We start from the raw sequence: 18,371 nt of genomic DNA, 5'->3' as shown, positions 1-18,371 counted from the left end.
ATGGATGACTTTCAAGACCAGTTTTAATACCACCTAGAATTAAATCAAAATGAAGATGAAAAAAAGAAGTCCTCTCAGAGTACAGATCTGAGTTACTAAAACGAAAATTAACACTAGATTTTATATAAAAGTGTTCAAGGATTTTTGAGGACGTGAAAAGAGAAGGAATAAAATATAATTTATGATCTAATAAGTACTTACAGACACCTTCACAAATCAGCTAAATGTCTTAAGTCACCTAATGAGAAAATGTCCAGAGGGCAATTGGCAATATTTTTTTAGACAATCAGCACTGTGGGAAGTGAGGACAAAGTGAGGCCAATTTCATCATCTGCTGCTGTTTTCCTCTGTTAAACAGATGCTGTGCTGTGTTATTAACCCAGATTGTTGCACTCACTGCACAGAAAGTCAAGATTCAAAGTAATTATTATTATCATTATTATTTTCCAGTTTGATATTCAGTCTTTTTATTCAATTCTGCAGTAAAGGGAAAGGTTTGTCATACCCACTTTGTTCTTAATCTTGCACACACACACACACACACGCACACACCCAGAGCTACATTATGCGAAGCCACTAGCAATCAACATAAAGCCTTTTACAGTCCAAACCATGACTGTTACAAGACACCAACCACCAGAACCTTGTTTTAATGAACACTATAACTTGATCTCCCTTGGTCTATTAAATTCAGTCTGAGTGACACCATACATCATTGGACAACAATGTTTCTATAAAACTACTTTCCCCTTAATCTCCTTGCTGTGAACAGCCAGTACTTTACAGAAGGCAGAATGAGATAGGTTAAGAGCAGGTGAAAAAGACACAAAACATCAAGCTTTTCTATGTGCCTTATGTGAGTCTTTCTTTTTAGGGGAACTCAGAGACTTAGAGAGTTGAATGAAAGGAGAGCGACAGGAGACAGATGATTGATGCATGGATAAACCAAGAGAGAGAAAAATGAGAGACACTCAGAACGAGAGGGAGGGAAGGAAGGAGAGCGAGACCACAGGAAAACAACACTAAAGATAGACTGTCAAGGAACAGAACGTATGGCTTTTGCAGGTATAAGTGGCAGCTTACTGTATAGAACTGACTCTGTTTCTAGATGGAAGCATACATGAGTGTGCTGATGTGTAATTGGCCTGATGAGCCATGTCGAGTAACGGGTATTGGTATGAGACAGGGCAACTCCGGGGCTTTTTAGCCAAAAAAAGAAAAAACTGAACTGGTAAACTACTACTACGGTGCACTTACAGGACGTGCACAGGGGTGATTGGGTTTGTGCTTTTAGTTCACCCTATCATGGGTTTTGCTTCACTCAAACCGCTGGCACAGGCAGAGAGAGAGAGAGAGAGAGAGAACGAGGCAGAGCGTATCAATCTGTAAACAGGACTTAAGGTTCAGTGCAGAGGCACAAAAAAGGTTTAAATAAACTTTAAATCCAAACAACACTACTTAAGAGCTACTTAAGCCTGGCACACATTCATCTCATAACAGTAGTGACCGTTCCTGTTAATACTACCCAACACTTCACAGCATACAGAGGTACTCAAAGCAGCCTGACAAAAAGCACATTCCCTCATACTGTCAGCTGAGCTCAGCAGGATACTCAGAACACAGTTCAATTCAGTGTTTGGCATTCAGCACCGCAGAAGCTGAACTGTGTGTAGCGACACTTCAACCTTCTGACAACTAATTCTCAGGCACCTGCATACTTTGACACTACCCAGTGGCAGATTTTCTAATTTTCAAGTCAGTGTTGCTTGGAATCAGCTGGAATTGAAAGAGAATGATTTCAGCTCCATCTACATCAGAACTGAGATGTATTTCTGTCAAAATATAATAATTCAGAGAATCAATCATCTCAGTAGGAACCTTAAAATATGTCAAACAACGTCCAGGGAAAAATGAGTTAACATTTAATTAATGCCATAAAGATATTATTGCACAATAATCAAAAATGTGTGTATTTCAGGAATTGGTTTCATCGAAGACAACACGGATACAATCACAATAACTCACTATTGAATATCAAAGACACACCTATAAATATTTATGAAAACTATTTGGGCTACAGCTTTTTTGGTTGGAAAAATTCCAATCAAGCTGGAAAGTAGAAGTTTATTCTCAAATGACATAAAAGCCCTTATGTATATATCATTCCAAACAAAAACGTGATGAAATGCAAATAACCAAAGAGTCTGTGTTTCATGGCACAGAAAGCCTGCAGCCCCCCCAACTAAGCCTGTAAAAACCCTAAAATAAGCAGAGGCATACACGTGCTTGTTAAAACTGCTCCACATGCTTTGCATGGCAGCAACACATGAATCTCTCCGCTGAATCATTCTATAACAACAAGAGTCTGGATCCTCCGTACAGCTGAGGTGCCCAAACTAGGGTCCGGGGCGCCAATGTGGTCTTATGAGAGTTAGACGACAACGTAGTAGAATGTAGAACAGATTTAATGTACGTATAATAACAATTAAGGGGGGAAAAATACAGTTCAAATGTAATGTTTCACTCCCAAAACCAGTGTCTCCACATGAGGCTGATGTCCACTTTGGTAGCTTACCAAATCAACAACAATCAACACAAACTCTGTGCCATACATAACATCAGATAGGGTCCGTGTGTCTTTACGGGGTCGCAAACATGAGAAAACCTGGTCATACACAGAGCCTCAAGTGTCCAAGTTTGAGCGTTATACCAACAGCCTACCTCAGACATGTTCGCTTGAATCGGATCCATTCAGGCGAGAGTTTATGGCAAACACATCAAGAAAATCCGAATGGATGGTGGAAAAAAAAAACAATAACCACCGGTTCCTGTTTCTATTCCCGGGCGCTTTTCTCACCCCGGCGTGTCTGCGCGCTGCCACAAACCTGACCGAAGCCAAAGCCAGACCGAGCCAGACACCTCTGTGTGCGGAGGGGAGGGGTTTCAGACACCTACCAGCTTTACATGCCGAACACTCTTTTCTTCTGTCATCTTGAAAGTAGCCCCAGATGAAGTTGGAAGAAACACAGGATGGTTGGACAGATGGAGGCTGAACCGAGTCGGGATACTGTAGAGGAGGACTCCTTCTCCCCAAAGTCTGTTCCACACGGCGCAGCGCGGCGCAACGCAAGAAGAAAAAAAAAATACCAGCCCGGTGCGTTCAGTGCGTTGCACCGCTCCGCTGGCGACAGCTCCCAGGCAAGCGGGATATTCAACTTTGGAAAACGAGAGAGGGAAAGAGACACACTGTGACAGAGAGAGAGAGAGAGAGAGAGAGAGAGAGAGAGAGAGAGAGAGAGAGAGAGAGAGAGCAGCCAGACAATCACAGGAAAGCGGCTCCTCCTACCCATACAATACAAAAAGCAAAAACCAGCAGATAGAGAGGCTTCTGTGCGTACTTGTGTGTGTGTGTGTGTGTGTGTGTGTGTGTGTGTGTGTGTGTGTGTGTGTGTGACGCACTGCTACTGCAGCCTTTAACTAATTTAATGTGCATGTTATTCACCGAGGACAGCAGCCTACGCTCATTCTTGTAGTTTATTGGATAATCACATTTCAATCAGAGGGTAAAAGTGGGTGATAACAACTATCGACTTTATGGAATCAAGTTAACTCGTTACTGTAGCAACCAGCGCCGCTGCCCAGTAATAAGGGTCAGACACTGAGGTCACAAACGCCTTAATTCACCTTAACAGAAGCCATTACACTAGATGACCGCAATTCTCCCGGCTGGATGACGAATGAATTAACGACCACGATCGCTCTTCATTTTTCTTATTCTGGAAAATGATGCAACCCTGGGTAATAAAGCAGGCTCCAGATATTAAAAGCCTTACGTTGTTCATTAGTATCAATAAGTAAAACAGGGAGGTAATATCATGTCCAATTGCAAAAAAAGGCCCACAGGCAGCAATTAGAATATTCATAGATTTAAATGTGAGCAAAAGTGGTTTATAATAATGGCAATATCACACTTTAATTTCCTGGATTAATTACACAACTGTGTGCGTGTGCACGTGCCAAGCAATAGCCTACCAGTGTTTAATGTGTGTGTAGACCCTAAGAAAACACTATATAGCACTACTACAGTATTCATATATGTCACAGTTTGTCTGTTACGTTATGGAACTGTAGTTTATATGTTCTATTGTGTTGTTATTGTAGTGTTTTTATTACATTTCTACAGGATATCAAACATACTGGAAGCATACGATGAGTACTTAAAAATGTATCACAGCATCTCTATAACTCCTCTCTGAGGAAATGTGTGTGCTGCCCAGCTGTGTCTGCATGCAGGTGCGTGTTCTGCTGCTTTGGTCAGAGCAGAGGTTAAGAGGTTTCGCAGAGCTTTCCAGCAGACTGCTCTGGTGTGTTGCTGCTGCTCTCTGCCAGCCCGTCCTGCACCTGTTTGACCTAACACTGGTTGTACTACTATTTCTTCCCTGTACACTGCTCGCTGTATTAGGGATACAGGCACTGTGGGTGTCTCGTGATAACACACTGATGCGCAGTATATCAGTACCCGCTGAGAAAGTCGGAGGCTCATGCAATCTTGAGGCAAATGTTTTTCAGTGGATGTCTTTTTAAAACAGATTAGGCACCTACAAGATTAGAAAGGTGTTTTGGACATTTCAACAAACTGGCACTGGGGTTTTACGATAAACAACGTTTAAAAGCCAAGTTCAAAGGATGCTTTGAAGAGTAATTTCTGACTAAACATTTTTAATCCCTTATCAAAGGTGGTAGCCTAGATAAAGTACATAATTACAATAAACCAGCCAGTCTATTGAGTTCACTTTTGATGCAGCATCATAAGTCAAGAAATCATAAGTTGGCACAATGATAGACTGAGACTGAGGTCAGTCACGCAGCTAGACTTCTGAAATAAGAAAAACATTTATGATATAATTTGCTATTGAGTCAAATGAACTTGAAGAATGAGTGACATGGCTGTAGGTAGGCTGAGTAGGTAAACAGGGGCAGACAAGGTGTGGCCAGACAAGCAGGTGCACTCTGCAACTCTCAACAAGTGCTACTGCAAATTGTCTGACCTTCTTTCAGCTTACTGTTTACTATATTTACCCGTCGTCTTATATTAATACATCTACAAACACAGACGTCATGCCTTTTCTTGTCTTGATAACTGTTTGTGGGCCTCTTCTTTGCCAAACCCATATCTCTATGTCTGCTGCAATGTCTGCCTCTTAGTGTGCAAATCATTCTGCTGATATGCTCAGCACTGTACGACAGAGACTATCTGTCATCTGTCTATCTGCTGTTTTTCCACCAGAGCTACTTGCTGTCAAGCTGTGGTGGTGTTACCAGAAAAACAGGTAGACTGGATTAGACTGGTATTTCAGTCTAATCACAGAAATAACGTACATAACAAATTCTGTGCCAGCTCCAAGAGTGTGGATTAATTAATTGTATATTTCTTACTTTGGAAAATGAACAACTAGCAAATAAATAAATGAATTAGCAAATAGCATTTTGATAAAGTTGGATTTGGTTCACCAAAGATTAATATTGTGCTTCCTATCATAAATACAGCACATAAGGGATTTCTTTTTTTTTGAACAATGCAAGGTTATTTTAACAGCATACAGTAGAATATGCCTAATTCCCTTTTCTCATCTAAACTTTTTACAGTGAAATCCCCAAAGTTTCTGTGTGTGATTATACTTTATTAATAGCACACGTTTTATCCTGAGCACATGGTTAGAGCAAGCTACAAGTGAATATTAAACTTTAATACCCAGCGGGGGTATTTTGGATTTAAATGGGTCTTTTACCCTTTGAGCCTGACAGTATGGCTGGCTGATTGACTGCACAGACTTAGCCTGGATCCAGCCCCAGGCATCCATCAGTGCAGTCTTCACTGAGATATCCTCCCTGACCACGTGGACATCTGAATTTTGTGACTGGCTCTGTAGACAGCTCCAGCGTCCAGCACTCTCAATGAAATCAGCAATTTGTGGGCTGGACAATCCTAGTGTATGTTTATTCAGGGTGTGTGCAAAGCAACTCTTTGTTGCTGTGCTGTGATTGGTGAAAAGATTGCTATTGACATTCTGATAGGAGCTCATTTCATTTTTTTTTTCCAGATACTTAAGTCTGTCACTCTAACCTTAAATTAACTTCCCATTGTAGTACTACAGTAGCTGGCTACTGCTCCCATGTGAGTACAACAACTACAACAGCGTATATACAGCGGATAAAAATAGATAACAGTCTTAGTAGTTCAGGCAGTTAACTGGAGTCTGCTGATACATTCACATCACACTCTTCTTACTGCATATCCAACGCACTCGTGTGATTATGGAGGTGCACTTAAGCTTTCAGTGCTTTGTTAACTCTTTTGCTGCCACGCTGCTCACCTGAAAGCTTTGCATCTTGCTGCTTCTGCTGCCACAAATTTTTGATGCTGTTCATAAAGCACCTTAAAAGCCCACCTCCATCCCAGATCTGTAGGCTCTGAGTTTACTTTCTACTTGCAAAGGGCAGTTATCACTGTCACCTTCCACTCCCTGCTGTGCTGAGCTCAATGTTTCCTCTTGGGGAGTGATGAGGTCAAAGCCTATATGCCAAACATCAGCTCTTTGGACAAGTAATTTCTTAAGAAAATCAGTTTTGCTTGCTATATTTGTCACAGCACAGGAAATGATTCTTGAATGAAATTAATAAAAAAGTTGTTTGAAAAACTATAAATTCACTTTGGCATATGTTGCTGTGACATTTTCAGTAAACTTCAGTAAATTTTCAATATAATACACCTGTTTTAGAGAGGACCCTCAGTCAGTTAATGAAACCTGAGGCAAAGACTCATTCATAAAAGATAGGATAAGTTATAGCAAAGCAGACATGAGGAGAAATGTACAAAACATTGTTTCAGTCTCTAAATCACACGTGTACACAGGCACGTGCATAGATAGACCTCAAAAGAGGACTTGAGCACCTGCCGTTTGCCTCCTAGAGAGAAAGTGCCCTTTTCTGAGGTGTTTTTTTAAATCTTTTTTTAAGAAATAAATAAATTCCTGTTATTACTGCTACATATAGTGTGACACAGCAATTTATTCATTAGCTATCTCATCTTGTTCCTGAGTGTAGCTGACAGAGAATATATATTAGTTTATTTTAGTGTTAATAGTTTACCACAAGGTAAATTGACTGTAGTTGACTGCACTCAGTAGCACAAAAATAAGGTTCAGAAGGGGGACTATTGTTGTCATCGCACATCCCATGCAAAGCAGGTAGGATACTGTTGCACAACGGCTTTCTCCAAGTTGTTTATGTTAGTTATAAAGTTGTGAAAAATGTATGCATCTTTATCTTCCGCAAGCTACAAGATAACAATGATCTGATACACTTAAGAAATACGATGAAATTAAGGATGTTTCCCTCCTTCTGCAATAAGGAGTGCTCAATGTTAACTAAATTAATCAGAGTTTCTAGCATCAAATTGATCTGCATTAACTATAGTCAGTAGTGATGTTGTCATTGTGTTTGTGTTTTTAATGTCAAACATTAAAGTAACGCCAAATGTATGATTACTACAGTAAGCATACATATTTCCTTTCTTTGTATTTTATGTGTTATGTTTGCTCAGCAGGTGAATATTTGTATAAGGACAGTGAATGCAGCTACATTTACATGAATGTTAAATGTTAACTGTTTACTAAATGTTATTATATATTTAGGCAAATAGTTAAGTTCAAGCAAATTTTTCAGTATTTTTTCAGCATCTTTTGGAGCGAGGGAAGGGATGAAGGAATGTTAACTTTTAAAATCTTTATCTTAAATCAATTTAAAAAAAAACAAACAGTGTCTAATACATGAACTTCTGTAAATATACCATAAGGCCCAATTCTATCAGAATAAGAAACATTGTGACTACTTTTCCTAAAATTATAAAGTGCATCAGTTAGCTTGTTAGCTGGCATGTGTGCGAGCAGACTAGTTAGCTAGTTTGCTAGCTAGTGAACAACTTCAGCTAATGTTCTTTGACACTGTTCACACCGTGGAACTATAACCAGAGACTTTCTAAGTCTTAAATCAACTTTGCTATAACTCTATGACTGACACAAAAAACATTAACTAACTTTAACAGTACCCACACAAATTACATTCACACACCGCCATGTTTAAAATCTGAAATTAGTGACTGAAATTTACGAGCAAGCTAGCTCAGAGATGTTAGCTGTTAACTAGCTAGTTAGCTTATGAGCTTGATAAAAAAGTTAACATCTGAAACTACCGGCAGTTAACATTATAGCTCATTCTGAAACAATGTCAGTGTCTGATAACTTTAAGCCTTATGTTAAAATTATGTTGATACACTGCTAAATACAGCGAATCAACTGCACAGTAATAATGGCCAATTTGACTCAGTGTTCTGTCAGAACATTAAGCAATTTTATTTGCTAACATTTCAACTTACTTGTGTATTTCTGTGCCATGAAATCCTAAATTTACTACCTAGCTACTCATATATATATATATATATATATATATATATATATATATACACACACACACATACATATATATACATATATATATACACATATACATATATGTGTGTGTCCAGAGGAAATGCATCAGCTCCTCTCTTCCTCTTTTTTTTTTTTTTTTTAGGGGTGCTGAGATGAATTTTAGGTGTGCCAATGGGCTGGAGGACTGAGGCTGCTGTTGACAGTAAACACACTGGCCACCTGAGACTTGGCCTCACTATTGTGCTGCTGTGGCCCAGGCATGGGGCATATTACATATCAAATTACCATCACAGCCAGCACTTAATGTTTATGTGCATGTGTGTATGTGGGCATGTGTGTGTGCGTGAGAGAGAGACTAAGAGAGACACACATTGACTTTGTGTATACACACACACACTCGCACTAATAGTGCACACTTGCATGACAAATCACCAACACCACCAAACAGTGTGTGTCCAGAGGAAATGCATCAGCTCTTCTCTTCCTCTTTCCTCTCCCAGCCCTCAGCCTGCATCTCATCAGGGACTTATTGTACAGCACTGGTCTGTCTATGTACTGTGCCAATATGGAGTGATCGAGAAAAAGACTCACTGCAGAGACATAAAAATCTTTTGTTCCCTTCAGAACATAGGAATTTTTGGCCGAGTGCAGACACCTCAAGAGAGTGATCCAGCGTTGTTAGTATTCTGTTCCAGCATGTGTCTCTTACCATTGTGATGCGCTATTATGCCATATACACTGCTCAGTGGCTGTGACAATCATTTTATTTCACTCCTATTTTACTGAATTGTGATCATCATTTATCTGATTATAATCACCCATTGTTAACCTAGTCAGGTAGCTGGGAGATGTAATGTGATACTGTGAACATTTTGGGCCGTCTCACCTTCATTTGGCAACAAATGTACCAGCAATCTAATTGTGCTTCACAAAGCAGAACAATAACAAGCCTTGTAATTCAAACAACATATATATTTCTTCATTATTTTAGAGTAATAAAATGCCACAGGTAGGTAATAACAACATTTTGAATGTAGTTTAAGGTGACATCCTCTGGGTCATACTTTTCCCAATTTAAAATTGATACTGTCATAAACAGATCAATAAAACACTCAGAGGGCATAAACAAACAAGTCGCTGGGTGTGGCATCGCTCCATCAGCTTTCCATTAGTCTCGCCACCTCAAATCTGATATTTTTCACCGATGGAGTCTGGCTGCAGATATTCTGTTTTCACTGCCACCCACATAGACAAATAAGCAACAATCCTGTTTGTTTTTGTTTTTTTGCACTTTAAAAAAGACTAAATTCAGATTTTCAAAAAAGTTAAACTGGAGAAGACAGACTGTGAGAAGACTGGATTTGAACTGGCAATGTAAGCCAAACTCATGTCATCCAAAAGACATGGTGACCCCTGTCTAATGAAATAATGCTGTGTCCTTTGAATGGCAATGGCTGTGTGTATGTGTGTATGTGTCTCAGCTAAGGGAGGGAATGCCCAGACTTTCTTATCATAGTCACATTGCCTTCTTCCCTCTCTGGCTCTACACCAAGACAGGCTGGAGCTGAACACAAGCTGTCCATGGACACAGGGCCAACTCTAAGGAGTGGTTACTACAGTACTGTGTTTGTACCCACACAGAAAGAAAAATAATATAAAAATGGAAAAGAAACAAATGAACTGTTTACACCTTCTCTATAAGGTAATTTGGATGGACATAGATGGACATGTGTTGCCAGGTTAATGCATGTATGTCATCCATAGTAGGAAACCCATAGCTAATTGTGAAATAAAAGAGAAATTACATACAACAAATTTGCAACACAGGCAATAAGAATAATTTCAATTAAAAGGGCAAAAAGATCCAACTAAATATATTTGACTTTTGCAGCTGCAACGTGAGTCTGGACTTGTCCTAACTTCAATAATTACTCAGCCAGTTCCACAGAGTTATTTATAAAATATATGATCATATTATGCACTATATTACTGAAATGCATATGGGGCATTTGGCTTGCCTCATTAGGATTAGCAGAGTAAAAACATGCACATCCAATTTGTCAAAAATAGTTGGAAGTCTGATGGACACCAGAGCCTGAAACATTGACTAAATTATGCATTTTGGGAGTAAATTAATGCGCAGAAATGTATCTAAACTATTCAAATATCCTATAACATGCCTCTGATCTAAGTTAGACACTTCAGTAACTGCAAATAATTGCATTTTATATTGACTTCCAGGAGATATACTTAATGGATTCAAATGTCATTATAATTAAAGTGAATATAAAAAGAAAAAAACAGCAAATCTAATAAAAGCACTAAAAGAGTTAAGAACAAGAAAATTAGTTTAAAAAAGGAAAAAAATGGTGGAAGAGCAAACTGACAACCTGATTTGTAAAATGAAACAAGCATAAATCCAGAGCAATCAAAAGAGTAGCAGCACATAACAGAAACATTATTCACCAACAAGCATCCTCTTTGTAAACCAAACCGATGTTTCATGACAACAATGTTATACTTATGTAACCTCATCTGACAAGCTTTCATACTAACATGGCTGTCTCAAACCTTTAAAAAAGAATCTGAAGTCAAATCCAGCTTTAAAAACACATTTCTATAATGTCATGTTTGTGTTTTATGCTTGAGTAGCTGCCCGGCTTGGGAGCACTCAGCTCGTTGTCAGCTGTCAGAATCTGTAGGATCACGGTAGATGCTTTCTTCTCTAATGATGCAACAAGTTGAGTTTTTGTTTACAATAATACTGGTAGCCTGGTAGCATCAGACTGTATCGGTGGTTTGTTTCCACAGGCTAGAGAATGACTTAATTGTGTGTGTTGCAGTTAGATTCAAACAATACAGCCCAACTGGGACACATAGACTTTACTTCAACCATTAGTGGGTCCTGCGCTGCTACTACATTACTTGGGTGCTGGTGTCTTTCGCAAAGCCATTAATATTATGTATTGTGCTTTATAGTGACCTTATGAACAGCAGAGGTGGATTTAAATGGCTCACAGAGATGGTAGTGTGAAGCAAGAGACCTATAGAAAGCAAACTGCATCTGAACAAGACTTCACAGACAAGAGAGACATGAAGGAATTTACTAGTACACTAGATGGTCTCATGGCATCCCACAAACTTTAAAGGGAACATATCATGCACATTTCTTGCTTTACTGGAATATCTTTGCATGATTTACAGTTCAAAAACTTATTTACCTTATACTGGCCCTTTATGCAGCTCCTCAGTTCAGCCTCTGTTTAAAACAGGCTGTTTTCTGTTCTGAATGGTTAACTTCCAGAAGCTGTGTCTTAGCCGACTTCCAGTGGTTCCAAAGTTTGCGTAAACATTTTCACTTCTTTTTCTCTTTCTTCAGTCAAATGGAAACTTCTCAAATATATCTTCATGTTTGTTTCCGGAATGAACAACACATGGAACAACCTTAGCAACAACCTTAGCAACAAAGCAACGGAATGGACAACAATCTGATGTCATCACAAGGAGGAAGTAGGTAAGCTGAGCCCCTAGCTCTTGACTTAAGAGAGCATTTTTACATACATTCACCTGAAGTTGGACCCTTGACCATGTTTAACATGGACATCTGACATCATAGAAGTATAATAATCACCAAAAAAAAAAAAATCACAAAAAGCATGATATATCCCCTTTAACATATCATTACTTGCATTCATTCTTCCATCTAAAATACAGGAATTCAAACCAAATTACAAAAGAACTGACAAAGAAAACAAAGGATAGAAATATAAATGTTATCTTAGAGTCATTCTCAAGAGGACAGCATTTATTGTCCATCATAATTCTAGCATCATTACCATATTTACAAACATTAATGATGTAAACAAACAATAAATTACTTTCATTAGGTTGTTAAGTGTTTGTCCTTGTATTAAAAGATCTGTCAATTACAGTGATGTATTGGTGGGTTATGATTTTTGGCAGTGGCACGACCATTTTAATCCCATTTGGATCATAGATCAGGTCTTTAGGAGAAATTCCAAATGAGAGTAATGTGCTGTGTAGGTCACTTGTGTAGAGAAATGGTCAATTATGTAAAATGAGTAGTTCACATCCCCTGGGAACTGTGGATGTCGTTTTGGATTACATTAACTTAAAATTGGCTAACTCACCTTCTATCTGCCACAGTGGATCAATAGGGCCCTCCTGCTAAGCACTTATAATTTAATTTCCCCTATGGCCTTCCTCTTAAGGGTTGGCTGCTAAAACCTAAGATTCTGGACATTGCATTAGTTGTAGTCTCAATACATTTTTTTAATTTGGATAGCTCTATAGTGCAAGAATTGAGTGGTTTTACGGTTCTCAGACTATCAGGTGACATGAGGGGAGGCTGCACTAAGGACAGTTTCGATGACAGATGACTGGAGGAGAAGGGCTCAACATGGCGATCAGTCACTGTACATAGCACATGTACACACACACTCACATGTACCTCTCTAATGGCACTGTCTCCACCATGAAAAATCCCACAGTGAATGCTTATTACATAACCCACAGCACAACTGCAGTCCCATGCAAAACAAGCCAAACAATTATATTGACAGATTATGTATGAGACCATCAACTGAACTGAAAGAATTGGATCTGACACAGCAGCACTGGAATTAAAACCTTGCTGGTGTAGAGTACATAAAATTGCTGTTTATTGGTTAACAAAGCGTGTTTACGCTGCTGCAGCAAAAGCAAGGCAACAGAAGTGGAGAAGATAGAGAGCCTGAGAGGGAGACTGGAGACATAAAAAGCAAAAACACGGAGGAGGGATACAGAGAAATATGGGTCAGACAGAGAAAGACAGGGAAAGCTCAATGTAAATTAGAATGTGTAAACATGTACAGGCCTAATCTCATTATCCCTCGTCCTCCTGGGCCTGTGATCGGATGCTTGATTAAAGCAGGAGATGAAAGGAGAGAGGTAGAGGACAGAGATGGAGGTAGGAGTTGTGGGATAGGAGATGCAAGAAGCACCAAAACATAGACTGAATATCCTATAGAGGAGAGATAAATAGAGATTGTCTACATGTGCAGCTAAGACTCTACAGTGTAATGTATGCTAAGAGCTCTGCAGATCAATTGTCATTAACATGAGACAGGGGTGGAAATAATAAAAAGAAACATTGTCGGGTTGCATATTCAAACAAATACATACAGAGCTTTTATCACATTGCATGACACTATGTGATATCATATCATCATATCTGAATTAGAGGTTTGTGACACCGTAGAAATTACATATGTAAACCATGTGGATGTGAGCAAAAGTAAGCAGGGATGACGTGCAAGATTGTTGGTACTGATATAGTGATTACTTAACACGTGGACCATAAAAGTGAAAAATTAAAGCATTGTGGCAACATTGTAAAAACGAATACTGTACAACAACACGGTGGTGACACATGATGGTAACAATGTGTATTTAAGCAGACTATAATCAACAGTATTGGTAAGGTCTCTCATTTGCTACTGAGCATATGCCAATTGTACAATGTTTTTGGTTTTTTATTTATCAGTGAGGAAACTGCATCAGATACATCATCCATTACTCCCATCCTGTCCCTCTCTCAACTGTCCAGTGAACTGCAATCATTACTACACATTATTTCAATAGTGTCATGCTAATTGGCACATGGCAAGTGAGGTTGTGAATTCTTTCATGAAATTTTTCTGTTTTTTCAGTAAGAGAAAGAGATGCCAATAAGAATGTATGTACGGTAAAACACAGTAGTAGAAGTTGTAGCAGTACCGAAAAAGCAGGATTTATGTATGTTTTGGACCACATGGATGAATAACTGAAAACCCCCACAATCTTTCCCTCAATTTATTATTCATATTTAGCACTGATTGCATGTCCTACTCACTTTCTTTAAATTGCATAATTCTTGGTTTCCACAGCAAATGACCTCATGACTTTTTAAAGAGATATCAGCCATCTCTGGGTTTGAGGCAGTTTCTCTTGACATGCACATCATAGTGTATGTGCGGAGTGTTCCCAAGTGTTGTGTAACGGTACATCCACTCGCCCTGGACAGGATCTGAGTCTTAGATTTGATCAGTTTGGCCTCACTAAGCCCCGCCCCCCTTGGTTACTGTTGTTAAGCTTTTCATTCTGGCATTGCACATATGTTTACTTGGTATTTGTGACCATAGCTGTAGCTTTTCAGCAGCTAGCTGGCTAATAAAGCTAATGTTAGCTCCTATTAGCTTGTTAGCTATTTTATTTGCTATTTACTGTTGTTAGCGATGTTATTAGCTATTTATTTTGTTCTAACATAACTCTGCTTGGATGCTTAGTGTACATACTCAGACAAGCAAGATAGAGTAGATTTATGCTTTATTGTTCTAATTTTCAAACAGTATATTTCAGTTTTAATGTTTCAAGAGAAAAGGCTTTGAGGATATGGACAAACCAATGTGTTTCAAATGTAATGCCTCCAAAAATCTCCGGTAATGGGTTTAGATGGTATTGCTAGACTGTAAACTTCCCCAAATCCAATAAAGAGCAGGACAGATGGGCGTAACCCACACCCTCAATTGCAAATCATTAACAACATGCATAACAACATGACATGCAACAACATTCAGCCTACATTAATAACATTCCACATCCTTCTATCATAGCACACTATTTCCCTTTAGGTTGTTGTGAGTACCTACCAGGTGTGGTCCTAGTCACTTGAGCTTTAGGAGATTTGAAAGGAGGGAAAGCTGCAGTGACTAGAGGCTACTTGGAAGATAGCTTGTGTGTGAACAAAGACAAAGATGACTGTCAAAATCAATAATTCTGCAAATTAACAGCTAATTAATTAACTGTTAACTGGGCAAGCTGGTGCCAACTTTGAAGAACGGCAAAGCTGTTCGGTTTATTTTGTAGAATGGTGTGTCAGGACTCTGACATCTAAAATGTTTTTTTTCTCATATGTTGTGTGTTGGCCTTGCTGTGGAATCCTCAGGCTGGCATTGATGCAATAAATAAGTACTCTTAATGCTCTGTAAACATATTTGCCCATTTGCCACAAGACTGTTGCTTGCTCCCCTCTATTTTTGTATTCTTGTGTTGCAATTTAATTTCAATGCACTACAGAAAAGCAAGGACATATTTTGTGTTAAGCTACCCACTGGCTCAGAAATGGTAAAAAGAGAGAAAATACAGATGTACAAATAACCCATAAGGTAGTCATGTAAAACAGGCCAAGTATAAAACAAATGCCTTTTTTGATTATAGTTATTTCTCAGCAAATTCACAAGAAACTAATACAGCTGCTTACTTGAAATGAATCTCATTGGACTTTTACAACCCTGACATTATCCTGAGTAGGAAATTTCCCTTATATGTACATCTTTTAAATGAGTAGAAAATTGACAAAAAAATTAAATAAAGTGCCTTCAGTTATTGAGTGTGGGCCAATAATGCAGTGGCATTTCACACTTGAAGTACTTTCTCATACTGTTAGTGCAGACACCGTGAAATAGCCTATAAAGGTGTTGTCAAAACATGGACTATGGCCTGCTCTAAAACCTGCACGCAATTTTAAAGTGCTGTTACGCTAACTGTGGCAGCATCAAATGACAGTTTGACTTCAGGTGTTGGCAAAAATGTCTCGAGCCTTGTTGTCCTGGCCTGCCCTTCCTCAACTTCTCTCCTCTAGACCCCAGCCCTTATCTGTTCATTAACATATACAGTACCTCAACCCTTCTGTTTCTTCCCTGCTGATTCTTTCATCGTGGTCCATTACTGTCCTCACACTCCCTCCTCACCTGCTCTTCCTCCATGCCTCTTGCTTATCATCCCACTCATCCTAATTCCCTCGTTCTTCTTTCCCCTTCCATCCCCCCTCCTCCTCCTCCTCCTCCTCACTCAGAGGAACAGCAGAGCTCTTCATCAAGCAGACGTCAGGCATCTGTCAGAATCCAGGCCAGTCTCAGCGTGATTGATTTTTGGCCCACCTGCGTCTTTCGTAATGACCAACTGTCAGTTGTTTTACTGCCTGCACTGCCTCCACTCAGTATCTCCTGTCACTGCAACGTCCAGAAGCTAAATCTCTCAGCTCAGACCTACAGTGCATTATCTAGCTTGTCTTCAGATAAGAGTTATGTAGGTATACCATAGAGTCAGCCTGTCCTCCCTCTAATCACCGAGAAGAATGTTGTCAAGGGTGGTTTTTCACAGACACAAATCGTTTGCATTCTGACGGGGAAAAAACAATATCTCTTTTACATTTAACGTTTTAAGTTATTCCAAGGCAATTACTTTTTAGACAGAAGCTAATAAATGTCTGTTTGGATTTGCAAGCACGATGCTGTGTTTGTATTTGTTCTAGTAACGGCTTGTAAAACAGTTTGGAGGCTGAAGCCAGAGACAGAGATAGTGCCTGTGATCCATATGTCCCTATGTTAGAGAGAGACACTTGCTTGCATTGTAACAAACTGATAAAAACAAATCCAGGATTAATATATGCGGCCTCAATTTTGACTTCAGTGGGCACTGAAGCCAAGCAAGCCATTTAAGTTTCACCTTGAAGGATAAAGTTCAATAGAACTGAAGGCACAAGATCTTACTTCGTCAATTGAACTGATACCTCAGTGTGACTCTGAGACATCAGATGATGAAAACACACCTAAACTCCTTTATAACTCACTTAAACTCAAGATCTTGCGCTCTTGTTCACTACTTTCTTTTGCTGTGTGTCTCTAGTAATGTTTCCTCACTCTTTTCCCCCCCTCCTTCCTTCCTCCCTTCCACTCCCTCCCTTGCCCTCTTTCTTTCCAACTGCCTGGCAGGGACAACTGAGTGCCCATGAAGAGCAGGGATGCAGCAGAAGGCATCTTTGAAAGAGAACTCCTGCTGCAAACCTTTCATCTAGTGCTATACCTGGCCAAGGCAGGCTGCAGGGTACCTGGGCTGTCAGAAGGCATACACCAGAGGAGGGAGGAGGGAGGAGACAAGAAGAGAGGAAGGGAAATGAAATGCAATGAGCGGGAAGGAGAAAAGTCTATTAATCTATTAATGCTTTTGCCAGACCCAAAAAAGAGGGAGTAAATGAAGATGAGTGAGAAACAGACATCAGAGGAAAGCTGAGAACGGGGAAGCAAAAGTGGAGCAGAATGATGAGAGACACGGAGACCCTCGTGGCTCATAGAAGAGAGCCAATTTACAAAGCTCCTGCTAATGCAGCTGCTTGGGTCTCTTGCTTTTACCTAAAATATTGCTGCCCTAGACAAAATCAGTCAAGAAACATTAAAGATAGGTTTGCTTCAGACGAGGCATTTCTATTGACCTGTGGGAAACTAGAAGGGAAAAGAAAGAGGGCTGACATGCAACAAACATCCTAAACTGGATTATTAAGCCAGGACATTTTGGTTACATGACATACACATACTCAACTGAGCGATTTTTAAATTTTGAAAGGGCTGCAAGCCCTATTCCAAAGTATGAGAGTGCACTGTTCATTCAAAGCCAAGACTCATTGCTGCATGGAACATCACAACTTTGGCAGCGCTACTGTGTACGTTATCTCAGCATGCCACTGCCTGGCCTATTACATCTGCTGTCGAGTGTGCCTCATTGACAGGCAAAGACTAAGACAGGCAGCAGGTGGGGGGGGGGGGGAAATTTAATGTGTGTGTGTGTGTGTATATATATTTCAGAGTGCCTATGCATAAAATGCTTCTAAAACCTCTCTCTAAAAACAGGCTACATGCTTCTTTTGGTAAGGCACATAATAACTCAAAAGCCTCCCAATGACAGCGGCTGTCTATAGCCGTGAAGGACTGTGACTTTGACAAATGGATTCTCTTAAAAGACGTCTACCTGTGTAGGTTCTGCATGGGAAAATCAGACAGGAATGCT

The 18,371-nt window shown here is 39.6% G+C and overlaps 1 protein-coding gene across 4 annotated transcripts in view; it reads right to left on the bottom strand.

Annotated features, from left to right (window-relative positions):
• Positions 1-18,371, bottom strand: part of mid2 (midline 2) — a 143,495-nt gene that overhangs the window by 92,664 nt on the left and 32,460 nt on the right. For 2 of the 4 annotated variants that reach the window (XM_067599417.1, XM_067599420.1), the window contains exon 1: positions 2,956-3,257. The exons of 1 other annotated variant lie outside the window; for it this stretch is intronic. The gene's annotated coding sequence lies outside the window, so the exon portion shown is untranslated. Of the gene's footprint in view, positions 1-2,721; positions 2,901-2,955; positions 3,258-18,371 lie in introns of those variants that run through there. One more of the 4 variants, XM_067599419.1, reaches the window with a different exon arrangement.

This window comes from Thunnus thynnus, chromosome 9 (assembly GCF_963924715.1).
Source record: "Thunnus thynnus chromosome 9, fThuThy2.1, whole genome shotgun sequence".
Taxonomy (NCBI): domain Eukaryota; kingdom Metazoa; phylum Chordata; class Actinopteri; order Scombriformes; family Scombridae; genus Thunnus; species Thunnus thynnus.
This window is presented reverse-complemented; position numbering and strand designations above follow the sequence as displayed.